This window comes from Anthonomus grandis, chromosome 22, assembly GCF_022605725.1.
Source record: "Anthonomus grandis grandis chromosome 22, icAntGran1.3, whole genome shotgun sequence".
Taxonomy (NCBI): Eukaryota; Metazoa; Arthropoda; class Insecta; order Coleoptera; family Curculionidae; genus Anthonomus; species Anthonomus grandis.
Genome location: NC_065567.1, coordinates 44,137,333 through 44,157,609, shown reverse-complemented (window position 1 = coordinate 44,157,609; position 20,277 = coordinate 44,137,333). Strand labels below are relative to the sequence as shown.

Below are 20,277 nucleotides of genomic sequence, written 5' to 3'. Positions count from 1 at the left end.
CTAACTTAATCGATAAATTGAGTGCGGGCGATGAGGATGTAGTTACAGAGCAGTGTGCTTACAGGGCTGGGATTCTAAAATCACGACTCGATCTCGATACGATCACGACTTCGAATTCGATCGTGACTCAGTCGTGACGACAAGGGTGATTCTAAATTTCAATCGTCGGCTAAACTCGTTTTATTCGATTTGATTTAGGTTTCTTGGTATATATTTGTTATTTTCCCTAATATTTGACAGATGGAAGCGTCAAGTGTCTTTTCTATTGATAAACACAAGAGTTTTCATTTATTTTGTTAATTTTTTCGCCTTCGTGTTTTTTGTTTAAATATATTCTTTCTTTAAGATAAAAAATTGTCGTTTAAAACCATCACTATCCATTGGAAAATCATAATTAAATTCATGGAAAATCACAAAAACTTGTGTTCATCCACTTTTGGTATGTTTAAACGTTTTAATATGGCAACATATGTGCAATCAATAGGACCTAGAACACCAGGGAAATTGGATCTCTCTATAAATGTTAATTTAATAATTTCTCTAATCTCTTATATTTGAAAAATTAATGAATCGGTCAGCAAGGTGATTGTCAATAATTTCAGTAATTTTATGGATCCAATGACTTGTAGTAGTTTCGCTAATTTCAAATTTAAAATCTTGTCCAATGCTTCTTCGGTAATATGTGGCATAAAATCTTGATATATGTACTAAAACTACCCATTCAATGGTAACTCTATTTCCTCTGCCTCTATTATTAACAGAAGGTTGTGGAAAATAGGGTCGAATTAAATCTATTAGTTGTTGTGTTTAAGAAAGCTTCTTGATATACTAATGAAAACCTGGTATCATAGATAATATATATAATAACTAAAAATGCCTGGTATGACTATTGGTAAACAATAAATGAAACAAATACGTTTAAAAAAGGATGCTGTTACATTATGCACGTATTAAAAAAGGAAGAAGCTATATCGTCTGGTGTATACGATATACCCAAGCGTGTCGTCGACAAATCGTTAAAAATTAGGCAATCCGCAACACTCACGACTGAAAATTTTATATAGAATCAGTCATATCGAGTAATCGTGTCGAGTCGTGATTTTAGAATCCCAGCCCAGGTCTCCGTATAGTAAAGTCAGTTGTCATAAGATTGGTCCGTTATGGGCGCTTCAGACGCGTTTAATTGTTATGGGAATCACAACAATAATGACAATGTCATTAATCAAATTTATTTTAAACACCTCAATAAATCCCTAAATAAAAAACTCTTATGTAAAGATGATAAAGCCACCGTTTATAGAAGTATTTTTTATTTCAATAAATTATGCAGCCAAGTTGCCAAAAGTTTTATGAGACACTGAGTTATATACTTTCATCTTTCATGTTCAAACCTTACCGTTTACTAGATGTCGCGCCATGTTTGTTGATTTTATTATAATAATGATTGTTTTTCATGTAAACACCAGAGCTATGTAGTGTTAGGTAAGATATTTTTAAACTTTTTAAAACATTGACTTTTATTTGTAATTTCGGTAATTTTTGTTGTACCTTTTAATTTTAACTTACTATTTGTTATTTTAATGTGTTTCTCTGAAAAGAAAAAATACATTTTAAAGTCTGATGATGATGAGTGAACTCATCGAAATGCATAACTCTTGACGAAAGATTGGCATTTTCATTTGTAAAGAAAAGTCTTCCCGCCCTTCCCAACCCGCTATACAGGGTTACTGGTAATTCGATACATTCCTTTGGAGATGTGATAGGGGAGGGGGTAAGAAGTAAATTGAACCCTAATATGTATTATGCAAAAGTTGATAGTTTTCGACATATTTAATTTTTTCTGTTTTTCTTCAAAATGTAGACCTTAGTGGTTTAAAAGGCAGTTTTCAGAAAATCCGCTGTATATTTTTTTAACTTTTTAGGCAAAATACATGCTCAACACAATAGTGTTACGTTTGTAATGGCAAAAGTCCCGCAAATAGTTGTAACCATAGGTAAATTCTCGATGCAAAGTGTAATTTTTTTTTCTTAAATAAAATACTACACTTTCTAGTGGATATTTTTTGAAAAAAAAATTATGCTACATTCTTCAAAATTTCCTTAAAACTTCCTTATTACCTAAGCTAGCTCACAGAATACAAATACTTAAAAGTTAGGTGACATGGTTTTGTATTTTTATTATAAATTGTAAAGTAACGCATTTATCAGTATTTACCTTCACAAATCTTGTTCAAAATGAGAGCCTCTATTGCGAATACAGGCTCGGCAGCGCCTTCTCATTTCAGTCTTTGTTGTTCTAGTTGTTATGGTATTCCTGATTTGCTGGGCAGCGTTGGTTATTCTTTGGATAAGATCTTCCCGGGTAATTATTGGGGTTGCATAAACCAGTGCTTTCATTTGACCCCATATGCTATAATCAAGCGGGGTTAAGTCAGGGGTTCGTGCTGGCCAAGCTATTGGACCTGACCTACCAATCCAACGATTCGGGAAACGTTCATCCAGGAACTGCCGAATTGACCGCCGAAAATGAGCTGAACAGCCGTCATGTTGAAATATCATTCGTTCTCTAACGGCGAGAGGAATATCGTCAAAAAGATCTTGTAGGTCATGTCGTAAAAAATTTTCATAAATATCCCCGTTTAAATGGTCTGGGAAAAAATGTGGTCCTATTACATCCCGGCCAATAAGTCCCATCCACACATTTACAGAAAACTTTCTTTGAAAACTGGTTTCTCTTGTTAAACGGGGATTTCTTCGGCCCAAAAATGAAGGTTATGAAAATTTGTAATGCCCTCATGACTAAACTTTGACTCGTCCGTCCACAAAATGTCGGTTAAAAAAGTTCTATTGTCTGCATCAGAATTTATAATAAATCTGCAGAATTCTACCCTTCTTATCGGGTCCCCTTCTTCCAATCCTTGGACAGGCGCATAATGGTAAGGATGGCTTCCCATTTGCCGAATCGTGGACCAAACTTTCCATTGCGATGATCCTGTTTGCTGCGCTACGGCATTAGTGGATGCGGTTGGATCGTCTTCAAAATGTCTTAATATTTCCTCCTCATCTTCTGCTCGATATACGCGAGGAGCGCCAGCGTCACCTCTTCTTGGTTTTACGGATCCAGTTTCAGCGATAGCTCGGTAGGTCGAAGCGAAAACACGGACATTTGGAATGCGGCGGTTCGGAAAGCGACGTTGGTATTCTCGGCGAGACTCCGCGGCATTACCATTGCAAAACCCATAAACAAACATAATATCTGCATATTCAGCGTTAGTAAACGTGGCCATAGCGCAGAAACCAATAGAATACCTTCTTTGAAAACACGAGAAAAATAAACTCGAAACTCGTAAATTAACTACTTTCCACAACAATTATTGCTGTCAGACTATCTACACATCAAATTTTTAACAATAAAATTAAAAAAACAAATTGTTGCTATAGTACTTAAATACCATAGAAGTAAATACCACTTGGCATTTTTCAAGTGCGTTCTTACTATTAATAATAAAAATACAAATTTCTGTTATAATTTTTGGTAGCATTTATAGCCTATGAGTTAGCTTAGATAATAAGAAAGTTTTACGTAAATTTTGAAGAATGTAGCATAATTTTTTTTCAAAAAATATCAACTAGAAAGTGTAGTATTTTATTTAAGAAAAAAAAATTACACTTTGCATCGAGAATTTACCTATGGTTACAACTATTTGCGGGACTTTTGCCATTACAAACGTAACACTATTGTGTTGAGCATGTATTTTGCCTAAAAAGTTAAAAAAATATACAGCGGATTTTCTGGAAACTGCCTTTTAAACCACTAAGGTCTACATTTTGAAGAAAAACAGAAAAAATTAGATATGTCGAAAACTATCAACTTTTGCATAATACATATTAGGGTTCAATTTACTTCTTACCCCCTCCCCTATCACATCTCCAAAGGAATGTATCGAATTACCAGTAACCCTGTATATAAAACCATATTATAGTAGTTATTCCTACTACCGTAGGTATAACTACTATAATGGTAGTAGGTATAACTACCGAAACGTTGGTTCAAATTAGGTATTTTTTAAAAAGTAGTCTTCTCATTATTTTTATCGTTTTTTAATTTTAATATTCTTAACAAAGTTAGGTAAAATATTGAAAAGAAGAAACGAGCTCAGAGATTAATCGATTAAACCTCAGCTTCTAGGTATATAAAAAAATCTATTATACCTCAAGTAAATTATTGTATTTAAAACTTATTGAACTTAAATTAAATTAAGTATATCAAACGGTATCATTATAGATTTGAGTTCATATTTCTTTTAAATACGTAAATAAGTCTTTATTCTTTTCAATTTGTGAGCGTGTGAGATAGTAATTTCTAAATTGATTTTTGCTATAAGTGACGTAATACCCAATAAAATAAGTAACTCATTACGAATTCTTCACGATACAGATTTTACATAAAAATAAGCTGTAAAAATAAGCTGTGAAATATTATAGAATTTAATTTATTGCTAAAGTAATCATATTATTTTAACATTATTCGTAAATATTTCAGCCTCACTTAATAGCCTTCGCTTAATAAGTCAAGAGGGCTCTTCTTAGATGGTATCAAAAATTAGCTTTTCTCAAATTATATATACTTTCTATCAGCCGCTCTTGCGCCTCACTTGAGTCTGCGTGTTAACGTTCAATCAATATTTCCTTCTAATAGGTTTTTGTATAAAATACTTTATATTTTTACAGATTATTTCAGAACACATTCTAAAAAGACTATAAAAACTACAGTTCAATAAAAAATGCATTTTATTCTTGATGTTAATTTTTTGGCACCAAAAACCGACCTTCTGACTTCGGATAGGAAACATTTGGAATTGGAGACAAACATTCGAGCAAACTCTGACAAAACTATGAAAATCTCTTGGCACGCTCGTTGAGACCATTTGGAACACATTATTGGCATTTCTGATGAAAGTGTAACCAAAATTCTAAAAACATCGATTTGCCATTCATCGCAACAATTGGACTACCTATTTCACTAAACAGCGAACTTTAATGATAGTGTTGCAGCTACACCTATGCGGAATTCAAATATCACAGAGAAAAAATTCTAAGGACTGTCAACGGCGCCGTAGATTAATCGAATACAAAGAACAAATAGTAAATTTTTCAACGAAAATCTTTAAAGACTATCTAAATTTTTACCTTGGGATTTATTCGTAAATCCACAGTTAATTATACAGATATGATCATTCTAAGTTCGCCTATAGGAATTATATATCGCAGTAGGTCTGGCAACGTTGTGACAACATGAGGCATATAAGATCAAAACCCGCTAAATCCACTTTACTTAAATTTTCAGAAAAACCCAAAAACTATTTAACTAACTTTAAAATCAACTTTAGGGTTAAAGTTTTGTTTATAGATTCTTCGATACTATTAGATTCTATTTAAGTAAAAGAAAATATCCTGAATTTTACCCAAAATTCAGAAAATGGAAATAAAAAGTGGTTTTAGTGGATTTTAAAACCAACTATTGGATTTGGTGGATTTTGATCGTAAATAAAATGGACTTTGCCACGAAAAAAAGTTATAATAGAAAATTAAACCAAAGAAAATGTAACAGATATAACAAAAAGAAATATAGGACTACTTAAAGATATGCTTTTAAAGTATCTTCAGATCACAAAAAGACAGACTTCAAGTAAAAAATCTAAACTACTAAATCCGGAACTATCTCTACTGGTTCACAGAGATCGTTTTGGTCGTCCACATCGATTTCATAATTTTCTTGCGGATAAGTCCCTCCTAGATATTTTTCTAACACTAGCTTATAATAATCTAGACTACCAAAATCTTTCCACTGGGCTCCATAATGTTTAATTAATAGCGATGACACATTCTGTAGTTTATTAATTTTTGGTGGTACTCCAGTTTCTATTGGCAAGGGATTTAAGGAATCTAGAGATTTTCCTTTTTTACAGACAGATTTGCTCTGATTAAGGTCAGACATATAACTTGGTTCTCCCCTTATGGTCACGGTATTATTCCTCCCTCTTTTTAATATGAACCTTTTGGACATATTGAATTTAAAATGCCACTTAGATGAGGGATTTAAAACTTCCTGTGAAGCAGATTTCCAGTCCATAACTGGCACATCTTTACCCAGTTCAACAACTATTCCATGTTGTCTAAATATATCCAGGTATTTTATAGGTTCTACTATATCTGTTCAATATTTCTAATGGATTTCTCAATATCACCAAATACCCGGTCCGGAGGAATATACGAGTGTCCAACAACACATCAGCGAGAAGACGAACTTTTTCAATACCATCAAAATTACTATGGTTTAAAGTATAAAAAACAGCAGATGCAATTTCATTTGCTCCTTTGCGATGTTTATCCTCAGTCCATGCAAAAATCCGAACATTTTCTGGAGTAAGTGAAGAATGAGAGTCTCCTGTGACTGTTGTGAAGTTATACATATACAGTTGTCTGTTGTAGTATACACTCTGATCTGGAATTTTGGGCAGAGTTAAATTCTTTTGACAATCAAAACTTATTATTAGCAACCCTTCTTTTTTTTCTCTCAATTTTGCAAAAAAAAAGCTTTTGCTCTCAGTTTGTGAATTCGAAGTTCAATCATTATCTTGTTTTTCTCACTCGTATCTTTTTCCTCTTTTACCTTTTCTCCAAGCTTCAAACATTTTGAACATACATCAGTACGTGGAGATCCAAACCCTATGTTAAAATGGGTAATAAAAATTGATCGGAAATAACTTTCTTTTACCTGAGGCTTCAGAGAAGCCTCACTTTTGTATAATTTTCACAAACGCCGAATATTTAGGCTGCTGGGTAAATAAACTCTACATGCTGTTTTGCTGCGGTAGTAGTGAGACTCAATAGCCTTAAATTTTTCTATAAAGCTAATTATTGCATGTCTTCTAGGCTGAAATGATCTTTCTTTTCTATTTCCACCTCGCCTTTCTTTTGCCATATTACGACTTGTGAAATGTCGATGCAAAACACCTTTTACTCTATCTGGGCGAAGGCAAAGTACACCTAAAAAACTTTCACGGCAAACTGGTACCAAATTATTATTTTGATTCTTTGGGATGAAATACTTGCACGCAAATTGTCGACTGGATGTTCCCTTGTTATTTCGACGGCGACGTGGTACCTCTATCTGGGAGAACTTTATGATAAAGTTGTCTGACCCACCTTAGTTTGGTTCTCGTAAAAAGCATTATGAAACTTTTTAATATCTAACATTGTCAAAGTACTGCATCTATAACTTTTAGTACAATGTTTATATTTTGGGTATTTTGGTAGAGTTACAGCAGAATATCTAAAAGAAGAACAAACCATCCTTAGTTTTTCTTAACTTTAAAAATGTAAACAAAACTCATGCCTTCTGGTCTTTTCCACATTCCTTTTCCAATTTTCTGGAGCTCGCTGCCTCTTTCTAGCCTTATTTTGATTTACCACGACGATTTCTTTCATGTTATCGCACATTACTTTTATTATACTTTACTTTTTTAAATTAAATAAACTTTGAAAATATACTGATGTCAACCGCAAACGAGACGTTTCTAATAGCAATTCAAAATATTAATATCAACGGAATACTATTTTGACCACATGACCACCTAGCTGAGTATCTGATTGGCTAATTTGGATTTGGCGGTATTTGAAAATAAACCAAGTTGGATTTAAGGGAATTTAAAACTGAACCGAGTTTTTAAACTATATTTTATAGTGGATTAGATGGATTTTGTTACTGAATTTCTGTTCATATGGATAGATATTTTTATGACGAATATAATCATGTATATAACATATTTTTGACTAAAATTGGATTTAGCGGGTTTTGATCCTATATGCCTCACATACTCGAAGCAGCGGACCCCGCCGAAGCCCGAAACCGAAACCTTTCAGTATTCTTAAGGCGTTCAAGCGGGGATGCGCTGCTCTGTGGCAAATTTAAAAAAAAAATATTTGTTTCGTTTGAGTCTTTGCTGCTGCGTGTCCTAACACCAAAAAATAAACTAAAAACCGACTGCAATAATGTTGTAAACATAAATTAACTAACTATTGGACAGGAAATTAAAAAAAATTCAAAATAAAGCAAAAAATTATGTAAATTTGATAATATTAAATAAAAATTAAAATTATTTTATGTCAGGTTCAAAAAGGCCACCCTGTTTAGCAGTACAGTACGTCAATCGATCACAAAACGATTTTTGTGATCGATTGACGAACGATCGTGATCGAACAACATTTCAATGGAGATACTATAAAATGCTTTCATAATTTTAACACAAAGCTTTTCTAAATTAGTAGCCCGTTCGTTTTCGTGCCTATAAATTTATTCTGTTAGGTATCCCCAAAGGAAAAAATCATTGGGGGCTAAATCGAGGCTTCTGGCGGGCCATTTAATAGTACCGTTTCCACTGATTGTTCGATCAGGAAAAGACGTTTCGAGAAATTGACGTACCACTAATGCGTTATGAGCGAGACAACCATCCTGTTGAAACCAAACTTGTTCTAAATTGATATTGAAGCCTCGAATAGCAGGAAGAACTTCATCCCTCAAAAGATTAAGGTATTTGTTGGCATTAAGGTTTCCATCGATAAAAAAAGGGCCTATAATTGAATCACCTAAAATGCCAGCCCATACATTAACCTTTTGAGGGTATTGTGTACGTGTTGGTATGCTTATGTGCTTATTTTCCCTTAAATAACCCACTGTAATGGACGGATTATGTTTACCACAAATAGAGAAAGAGGACTTGTCTGAAAACAAAATGTTACTAATAAACATTTCGTCCCGATTTGCCCTTTCTAACACTTCATGTCAGAATTCCATCCATCTCTCATCGTTCTGTGGGAAAATTTCTTGGGTTTTTTGCAACTTATAGCATTTTTACTTATTTCTCTTTAAAATTCTTCTAACCCTTAAATAACTCTCAATACCCGTTTCTTTGGCAATGATTGTACTATTGCAAGGAAAGTTAATTTCAGCACAAACATTAACCTCTCGAAGCTCCCTTTCTTCGCCTAGCGATCTAACAACAGGTGGTTGCACATTTGCGTAGCATTTCCTGCAATTTTGCAAGCACCCAAAGGTCTCAAACCTATGGATAATTGCAAAAATTGTGCTGCATACGGGAATGGGCCGATTTTCAAATGTGAATGCAATTCTGCCTGATATTTCATCGACAGAACTGCTGTATTGCCATAATACCAATTTGTTTTGTAAGATCCTGTTTATTTTCTAAAGAATTGAAATATTTTTCTTAGTCATTAAGATGAAATTTATCGGTCTGACCGAAAAGAGGTCCAGGATATTTACAAAACTAAAGCTAGCTCAGCGGTACCGTAAGTAACCAAATACGGTTTACACTTAGCGTTTCCCCTCGGGAATTATTTTTATGGGTTTCGATAAAAGAGTGAGATAAATATTTGGTTTATAAAATTCATTTGAGTTTTGGTCACTAAAGAGTGAAGTTATTTAATAAAAACAATAAAGGGTGTTGCGACGTGAAATAAGCTGTGTTGGTTTGGTGTAGTGTTTTACTACAAGAAAGGGTGAGTGTTATCACAGAGTATGCTTATTTCTATCTTATTGATTACAGCGATATTTTACCTTTTTAATTAAAAATGTGATTAATGAAATATTTTAATGACCGATTGTTGTTTGTCTTGCTTGTGTTGTTGTGACGATTGTTTATTGTTTCTTGTTAAGATACTGAGCTGGTCTGGGACCATTGCACAGCTCGTTGTATTTAACAAGGCTTTGTATTTGGAGAGGACCCTCGCGTTTTGGTGTCAATTGCACCCCTCAGTACAAAGTGTGTAATCGTCAGGTGGTCTAGATCGGAGATTGCTGTCTCAATCTCATGTTTTATGATAATGTTTTTGGTAGCATTTTGGCTACGGTTTGTGAGTAATGTAGTGCTCACGTTTTGGCATATTGAACGATTGTATATCATTCAATATCAGTACGTTGTCGTTACTGGGACATTTAACAATCGGATAAAAATAATAAGTTGGTGAATAATGAATTTTGGGATATTTAAGTTAAGTGGTTAAATGTTGGTGAACATGAATTAAATGGTTATCGTAAAATTAAAATCACTGAGCAAGTTTAAAATATATTAATTCATATTTTTCATATTAATGAGTTTTGTGTAACTTTTTTTAAATTAATTAATTTTACGGGAATAAGTGTGCTCAGGTTACTTTTATTATTTCAGGTCTACACGTCACCATCTCTACTTTGGAGTCGCCCAAGCGCCCAGTTGTTTTACAAGGTGTTTATTCTATTTTTATGATTTATTTTGATTATTTTGGACTATTTTGAATCTATTTAACGTATTAAAAATTATAAAATTATTTAAATGACGCTCACAGGTTTTAATTATTATAGAATTTTTCAGAAGTGGGATAAAGAACAAATAAACACCGAGCGTGACTCTAAGGTTTGATGATGTTGGTAGACATTTATGGTTTAAAGAAAAAAATAAATAAATAATAATAATAATATTTTGTTTGTGTTGCATTGTTCTGAATATTACGAGCATTTATTTTGTTTTTCTGTTTTCTCTTTTAAAGATTTTTAAATACCGCATACATTTACATACTTTTTCTTGGTTAACATGAGTCGTAAACGAGCGCGTGATCTTTCATTGTCTGATGACATGAATAACGTAGGTAGTACTTGTAGTGGACAGGGCGAAAATCAAAATAATGATTTTAATCGATTCACTGAATGATCAAAGAATTTTTTAAGAGCAATTCTAATTCTCGTAAAGCGGAAACATCTGTTAGGGGAGATGTTATACCGATTTTTAATCCCGAAGATAGTGATCAGGTTGATAGGTTACAAGGTGGTGTATACTTTACCAGTTTAGATATGAAAGCAGGTTACCATCAAATCCCAGTCGCAGAAAATTCCAAACGATACACTTCATTTGTTACACCTTCCGAACAATACGAGTTTAACCGAATGCCATTTGGCTTAACGAATTCACCCCGAACTTTTCAGCGATTTATGAACCAAATACTAAAACCTGCTGCTAGTTACGCTGCCGTTTATTTAAACGATAGTCTTTTACATAATAGCACAATAGATCAAGCACTTCACAGTTTAGAAAATATCCTACATATATTTCGCGCCGAAGGTTTAACACTAAATCTAAAAAAATTTTCGTTTTTAATGAGTTCAGTTTCATTTTTGGGTTTTGAAGTGGGTCAAAGTGAAGTACGCCCAGGTAAAGAAAAGATTAAGGCCGTCGAACAATTTCAACCCCCAACATCTGTGCACCAAGTGCGACAATTTATAGGGCTGACAGGGTACTTTAGGCACTTTGTAAAAGATTGTGCTATAATAGCAAAGCCGTTAACCACATTAACGAAGAAATCTGTTAAATGGAATTGGGGTGAACATGAGATGAACGCTTTTAAAAAATTACAATCAAAATTAATTAAAAGACCAATTTTAACATTGTTTGATCCAACTTTACCTACCGAAGTTCACACCGATGCGAGTATGTTAGGTTTAGCCGGAATTCTTTTACAATTACATCCAGACGAACGTTTTCATCCAGTAGCTTATTATAGTAGACAAACCATAGGGGCAGCGCAGAATTATCATTCTTACGAGTTGGAAACTTTGGCAGTTGTTGAAAGTTTAAAGAAATTTTGAAGCTATCTTCTAGGAATTGATTTCACTGTAGTTACAGATTGTAATTCTTTAAAAGCAACTAGTGAAAAGAAACAAATTATTCCAAGAATTGTACGATGGTGGCTTCAACTTTAAGAATTCCGTTTTGATGTTAAATATAGACCAGGCAATCGAATGAAACACGTGGACGCTCTGAGTCGTAACCCTTCTTCTACTGAACAATCACCAAATACGTTAAATATATTCCATATCGAACAAGCGGATTGGGTGCTCTCTGGACAACTTACCGATTCTAAGATTAATGAAATAAAACAAGTGTTATTGAGACCTCCACAAGTGTGTGACGTAAGCCAGAAGATCGCCGGTGGATCTAAGCTTTCGGAAGCCGTATTGATGATCGCTGATTAGTCTAGATGATTCCAGATATCTTAACAGTTGTTGGTTGACTGCTTTCTCTATAATCTTCGATATAACTGGAACTAGTGCAATCGGGCGGTAATTGGACGGCATCGTCTTCTTACCCTTTTTGGGTACAGGTTGCACTTGAGCAGTTTTCCAGCTTGTTGGAAATGAGCCCTGTTTGTACGATGCCGTGAACAGTCTACATAAGGGAGGAGTCAATTCGTCTGCACAACGTTTTAGTACTAGGGCTGGAATTCCATCGGGTCCAGAAGCTTTGTTTGTGTCTACGCTTTTAAGAATTTTATTTATAATTCGTTGGGGAAACGAAATTTCTCCCATCGATGAATTTACCCTTGGCAAATATGGCGGTGTTTTGCCTTGCGAGTGCACAGTAGAATTGGACGCGAAGAGTTTACCCAGTAAGTTGGCTTTTTCCCTTGCTGTTACTGCGATAGAACCATCATCTACTGTTAGAGGTGGCAAGGCCGACTTAGCAAATCCTTGACTAACGGCTTTCGATACCGACCAGAAAGATCTTGTTCCATTTGGGCAGTTCAGCAATTTGTTTATGATCCTGTTGTTGTGACTCTCTTTGCATTCATCAATAATTCGCTTGCAGCTATTTCTGGAGGTTAAAAAGTTTCTCCAATTTTCGGTGGAAGGATGTTGACGCCATTTGCGATGTGCTGCGTTTTTAGTGTTTACTGCCTTTTTGCAATTCAGGTTGAACCATTGCTTGTTGTTTGATCTGCATTTAGTAGAAAAAGGGATATAAGCTTCCATTCCTGGCAAGATCGTATCTGTAATTTGGTTTGCACATTCTGAGATGTTATTGGTTCATTCGATTTTTGTATAACAAGCGTAATTCTGGGAGAAAGGAATGATTTCTTTATCCAATTCGAAAAGATTGTCATCCATTTAATATGTTTCATATTGATCATCTAGGACCTTTCCCTAAAAGTAAAAAATCAAATGTGTATCTGATTGTTGGCATTGATGCTTTTACGAAATTCTGCTTTTTACAACCTGTCAAATCCACTAAAACAAAATATGTTATTGAATACCTCAAGAATATTTGTGCAATCTATGGATCTTCTAAGTTATTAATTACTGATCGAGGAAGTTGTTTTACTGCTTATCATTTCAAAAATTTCTGCTTACAAAATAATATAAAACTTGTACTCAATGCTGTTGCAACTCCACGTGCCAACGGACAAGTGGAAAGGCTAAATAGAACCATATTAGGAGCTCTTCTTTCTTCCACCTTAGAAGAAAATACTTGGGATGATAACGTTAAGAAAATTCAATTTGCAATAAATAATGTAATAAATAAATCAACAGGAAAAACAGCCAGTCAACTTTTATTTGGATATTCACCAAGAGGATCTAGTGACAGTATTTTACTTGATGAAGTTCAACAAATTCCGGATGTTATTAATAATTTGTTAGAAATAAGAAGAGAAGCTGCTGAAAAGATAGCCTCATCTCAAGAACAACAAAAGAAATATTTTGATAAGAAAAGAAAGCGTCCGAAGAGATATAAAGTTGGTGACTTAGTCCTGATTATGAAAAATCAACCTGCCACAGGAACGAGCAAGAAACTATCTGCACCATATGACGGTCCAATGGTCATAAAAATAGTACTACCAAATGATCGCTACATAGTAGTTGATATGATGGGGTCACGTCGTCTCACTCGAAAAGCGACATATGAAAATGTTATTGCCGTTGATCGTATGCGACCCTGGGTACCAGCTGGTGAAGTTTCATCTGGTGAGTCGGATCTGAGCAGTGATGAAGAAGGGGTAGTTCTGTCCGATCCTGATGCTGAAGATGCTGATCAACTCGAGACGAGTTGATAGCAGGATGGCCGAAGGTAAGACCCTGTTTATTTTCTAAAGAATTGAAATATTTTTCTTAGTCATTAAGATGAAATTTATCGGTCTGACCGAAAAGAGGTCCAGGATATTTACAAAACTAAAGCTAGCTCAGCGGTACCGTAAGTAACCAAATACGGTTTACACTTAGCGTTTCCCCTCGGGAATTATTTTTATGGGTTTCGATAAAAGAGTGAGATAAATATTTGGTTTATAAAATTCATTTGAGTTTTGGTCACTAAAGAGTGAAGTTATTTAATAAAAACAATAAAGGGTGTTGCGACGTGAAATAAGCTGTGTTGGTTTGGTGTAGTGTTTTACTACAAGAAAGGGTGAGTGTTATCACAGAGTATGCTTATTTCTATCTTATTGATTACAGCGATATTTTACCTTTTTAATTAAAAATGTGATTAATGAAATATTTTAATGACCGATTGTTGTTTGTCTTGCTTGTGTTGTTGTGACGATTGTTTATTGTTTCTTGTTAAGATACTGAGCTGGTCTGGGACCATTGCACAGCTCGTTGTATTTAACAAGGCTTTGTATTTGGAGAGGACCCTCGCGTTTTGGTGTCAATTGCACCCCTCAGTACAAAGTGTGTAATCGTCAGGTGGTCTAGATCGGAGATTGCTGTCTCAATCTCATGTTTTATGATAATGTTTTTGGTAGCATTTTGGCTACGGTTTGTGAGTAATGTAGTGCTCACGTTTTGGCATATTGAACGATTGTATATCATTCAATATCAGTACGTTGTCGTTACTGGGACATTTAACAATCGGATAAAAATAATAAGTTGGTGAATAATGAATTTTGGGATATTTAAGTTAAGTGGTTAAATGTTGGTGAACATGAATTAAATGGTTATCGTAAAATTAAAATCACTGAGCAAGTTTAAAATATATTAATTCATATTTTTCATATTAATGAGTTTTGTGTAACTTTTTTTAAATTAATTAATTTTACGGGAATAAGTGTGCTCAGGTTACTTTTATTATTTCAGGTCTACACGTCACCATCTCTACTTTGGAGTCGCCCAAGCGCCCAGTTGTTTTACAAGGTGTTTATTCTATTTTTATGATTTATTTTGATTATTTTGGACTATTTTGAATCTATTTAACGTATTAAAAATTATAAAATTATTTAAATGACGCTCACAGGTTTTAATTATTATAGAATTTTTCAGAAGTGGGATAAAGAACAAATAAACACCGAGCGTGACTCTAAGGTTTGATGATGTTGGTAGACATTTATGGTTTAAAGAAAAAAATAAATAAATAATAATAATAATATTTTGTTTGTGTTGCATTGTTCTGAATATTACGAGCATTTATTTTGTTTTTCTGTTTTCTCTTTTAAAGATTTTTAAATACCGCATACATTTACATACTTTTTCTTGGTTAACATGAGTCGTAAACGAGCGCGTGATCTTTCATTGTCTGATGACATGAATAACGTAGGTAGTACTTGTAGTGGACAGGGCGAAAATCAAAATAATGATTTTAATCGATTCACTGAATGATCAAAGAATTTTTTAAGAGCAATTCTAATTCTCGTAAAGCGGAAACATCTGTTAGGGGAGATGTTATACCGATTTTTAATCCCGAAGATAGTGATCAGGTTGATAGGTTACAAGGTGGTGTATACTTTACCAGTTTAGATATGAAAGCAGGTTACCATCAAATCCCAGTCGCAGAAAATTCCAAACGATACACTTCATTTGTTACACCTTCCGAACAATACGAGTTTAACCGAATGCCATTTGGCTTAACGAATTCACCCCGAACTTTTCAGCGATTTATGAACCAAATACTAAAACCTGCTGCTAGTTACGCTGCCGTTTATTTAAACGATAGTCTTTTACATAATAGCACAATAGATCAAGCACTTCACAGTTTAGAAAATATCCTACATATATTTCGCGCCGAAGGTTTAACACTAAATCTAAAAAAATTTTCGTTTTTAATGAGTTCAGTTTCATTTTTGGGTTTTGAAGTGGGTCAAAGTGAAGTACGCCCAGGTAAAGAAAAGATTAAGGCCGTCGAACAATTTCAACCCCCAACATCTGTGCACCAAGTGCGACAATTTATAGGGCTGACAGGGTACTTTAGGCACTTTGTAAAAGATTGTGCTATAATAGCAAAGCCGTTAACCACATTAACGAAGAAATCTGTTAAATGGAATTGGGGTGAACATGAGATGAACGCTTTTAAAAAATTACAATCAAAATTAATTAAAAGACCAATTTTAACATTGTTTGATCCAACTTTACCTACCGAAGTTCACACCGATGCGAGTATGTTAGGTTTAGCCGGAATTCTTTTACAATTACATCCAGACGAACGTTTTCATCCAGTAGCTTATTATAGTAGACAAACCATAGGGGCAGCGCAGAATTATCATTCTTACGAGTTGGAAACTTTGGCAGTTGTTGAAAGTTTAAAGAAATTTTGAAGCTATCTTCTAGGAATTGATTTCACTGTAGTTACAGATTGTAATTCTTTAAAAGCAACTAGTGAAAAGAAACAAATTATTCCAAGAATTGTACGATGGTGGCTTCAACTTTAAGAATTCCGTTTTGATGTTAAATATAGACCAGGCAATCGAATGAAACACGTGGACGCTCTGAGTCGTAACCCTTCTTCTACTGAACAATCACCAAATACGTTAAATATATTCCATATCGAACAAGCGGATTGGGTGCTCTCTGGACAACTTACCGATTCTAAGATTAATGAAATAAAACAAGTGTTATTGAGACCTCCACAAGTGTGTGACGTAAGCCAGAAGATCGCCGGTGGATCTAAGCTTTCGGAAGCCGTATTGATGATCGCTGATTAGTCTAGATGATTCCAGATATCTTAACAGTTGTTGGTTGACTGCTTTCTCTATAATCTTCGATATAACTGGAACTAGTGCAATCGGGCGGTAATTGGACGGCATCGTCTTCTTACCCTTTTTGGGTACAGGTTGCACTTGAGCAGTTTTCCAGCTTGTTGGAAATGAGCCCTGTTTGTACGATGCCGTGAACAGTCTACATAAGGGAGGAGTCAATTCGTCTGCACAACGTTTTAGTACTAGGGCTGGAATTCCATCGGGTCCAGAAGCTTTGTTTGTGTCTACGCTTTTAAGAATTTTATTTATAATTCGTTGGGGAAACGAAATTTCTCCCATCGATGAATTTACCCTTGGCAAATATGGCGGTGTTTTGCCTTGCGAGTGCACAGTAGAATTGGACGCGAAGAGTTTACCCAGTAAGTTGGCTTTTTCCCTTGCTGTTACTGCGATAGAACCATCATCTACTGTTAGAGGTGGCAAGGCCGACTTAGCAAATCCTTGACTAACGGCTTTCGATACCGACCAGAAAGATCTTGTTCCATTTGGGCAGTTCAGCAATTTGTTTATGATCCTGTTGTTGTGACTCTCTTTGCATTCATCAATAATTCGCTTGCAGCTATTTCTGGAGGTTAAAAAGTTTCTCCAATTTTCGGTGGAAGGATGTTGACGCCATTTGCGATGTGCTGCGTTTTTAGTGTTTACTGCCTTTTTGCAATTCAGGTTGAACCATTGCTTGTTGTTTGATCTGCATTTAGTAGAAAAAGGGATATAAGCTTCCATTCCTGGCAAGATCGTATCTGTAATTTGGTTTGCACATTCTGAGATGTTATTGGTTCATTCGATTTTTGTATAACAAGCGTAATTCTGGGAGAAAGGAATGATTTCTTTATCCAATTCGAAAAGATTGTCATCCATTTAATATGTTTCATATTGATCATCTAGGACCTTTCCCTAAAAGTAAAAAATCAAATGTGTATCTGATTGTTGGCATTGATGCTTTTACGAAATTCTGCTTTTTACAACCTGTCAAATCCACTAAAACAAAATATGTTATTGAATACCTCAAGAATATTTGTGCAATCTATGGATCTTCTAAGTTATTAATTACTGATCGAGGAAGTTGTTTTACTGCTTATCATTTCAAAAATTTCTGCTTACAAAATAATATAAAACTTGTACTCAATGCTGTTGCAACTCCACGTGCCAACGGACAAGTGGAAAGGCTAAATAGAACCATATTAGGAGCTCTTCTTTCTTCCACCTTAGAAGAAAATACTTGGGATGATAACGTTAAGAAAATTCAATTTGCAATAAATAATGTAATAAATAAATCAACAGGAAAAACAGCCAGTCAACTTTTATTTGGATATTCACCAAGAGGATCTAGTGACAGTATTTTACTTGATGAAGTTCAACAAATTCCGGATGTTATTAATAATTTGTTAGAAATAAGAAGAGAAGCTGCTGAAAAGATAGCCTCATCTCAAGAACAACAAAAGAAATATTTTGATAAGAAAAGAAAGCGTCCGAAGAGATATAAAGTTGGTGACTTAGTCCTGATTATGAAAAATCAACCTGCCACAGGAACGAGCAAGAAACTATCTGCACCATATGACGGTCCAATGGTCATAAAAATAGTACTACCAAATGATCGCTACATAGTAGTTGATATGATGGGGTCACGTCGTCTCACTCGAAAAGCGACATATGAAAATGTTATTGCCGTTGATCGTATGCGACCCTGGGTACCAGCTGGTGAAGTTTCATCTGGTGAGTCGGATCTGAGCAGTGATGAAGAAGGGGTAGTTCTGTCCGATCCTGATGCTGAAGATGCTGATCAACTCGAGACGAGTTGATAGCAGGATGGCCGAAGGTAAGACCCTGTTTATTTTCTAAAGAATTGAAATATTTTTCTTAGTCATTAAGATGAAATTTATCGGTCTGACCGAAAAGAGGTCCAGGATATTTACAAAACTAAAGCTAGCTCAGCGGTACCATAAGTAACCAAATACGGTTTACACTTAGCGTTTCCCCTCGGGAATTATTTTTATGGGTTTCGATATAAGAGTGAGATAAATATTTGGTTTATAAAATTCATTTGAGTTTTGGTCACTAAAGAGTGAAGTTATTTAATAAAAACAATAAAGGGTGTTGCGATGTGAAATAAGCTGTGTTGGTTTGGTGTAGTGTTTTACTACAAGAAAGGGTGAGTGTTATCACAGAGTATGCTTATTTCTATTTTATTGATTAGATCGCTATTTTGCCTTTTTAATTAAAAATGTGATTAATGAAATATTTTAATGACCGATTGTTGCTTGTTTTGCTTGTGTTGTTGTGACGATTGTTTATTGTTTCTTGTTAAGATACTGAGCTGGTCTGGGACCATTGCACAGCTCGTTGTATTTAACAAGGCTTTGTATTTCGAGAGGACCCTCGCGATTTGGTGTCCATTGCACCCCTCAGTACAAAGTGTGTTATCGTCAGGTGGTCTAGATCGGAGATTGCTGTCTCAATCTCATATTTTATGATAATGTTTTTGGTAGCATTTTGGCTACGGTTTGTGAGTAATGTAGTGCTCACGTTTTGGCATATTGAACGATTGTATATCATTCAATATCAGTACGTTGTCGTTACTGGGACATTTAACAATCGGATAAAAATAATAAGTTGGTGAATAATGAATTTTGGGATATTTAAGTTAAGTGGTTAAATGTTGGTGAACATGAATTAAATGGTTATCGTAAAAGTAAAATCACTGAGCAAGTTTAAAACATATTAATTCATATTTTTCATATTAATGAGTTTTTGTAACTTTTTTTTAATTAATTAATTTTACGGGAATAAGTGTGCTCAGGTTACTTTTATTATTTCAGGTCTACACGTCGCCCAAGCGCCCAGTTGTTTTACAAGGTGTTTATTCTATTTTTATGATTTATTTTGATTATTTTGGACTATTTTGAATTTATTTAACGTATTAAAAATTATAAAATTATTTAAATGACGCTCACAGGTTTTAATTATTATAGTTTTTTTTTCCTGAAGAGAACACATTTTAAAAAGAAAATAGCGAGCGGTTTTAAATTTAATCTTTGCTTTTTAAACAGGAAGCTAGGAATAAAAATAACGTTAAACCGTTGATTGAAGAGGCGAGAAGATACGCAAATTTACGAGCAAAAACGTGACCCAAAAAGCGCGCGGCGGATAGATGGCGCCACGCTCAAACGCGCGCGGAAATCTTTTTGCCGTTTGTGTCTCATTATTGTTTAGCGGAGCTCGCCAGCATCGTCTAAGGGAGTTTTTGCATGTTTGGCGTATTATTTTGTATTATTATTGTTTTGAATTATGTCAAATTCAAGCAAAATTAACGAGTGTGCTTATCGGGGATGTACTAATACTAGGAAGAGAAAAAACAATTCTCTTAGTTTTTTGAAAATTCTTTTAGTTTTTTTAAATGGGAAACTGAAAAATACCAGCAAACGAGAGAAA

The 20,277-nt window shown here is 34.5% G+C and overlaps 1 protein-coding gene across 1 annotated transcript in view; it reads left to right on the top strand.

Moving 5' to 3' along the window:
- The window catches only part of LOC126748330 (leucine-rich repeat-containing protein 4C-like), a 190,383-nt gene that overhangs the window by 123,746 nt on the left and 46,360 nt on the right, over positions 1 to 20,277 (top strand). The window lies entirely within an intron of this gene.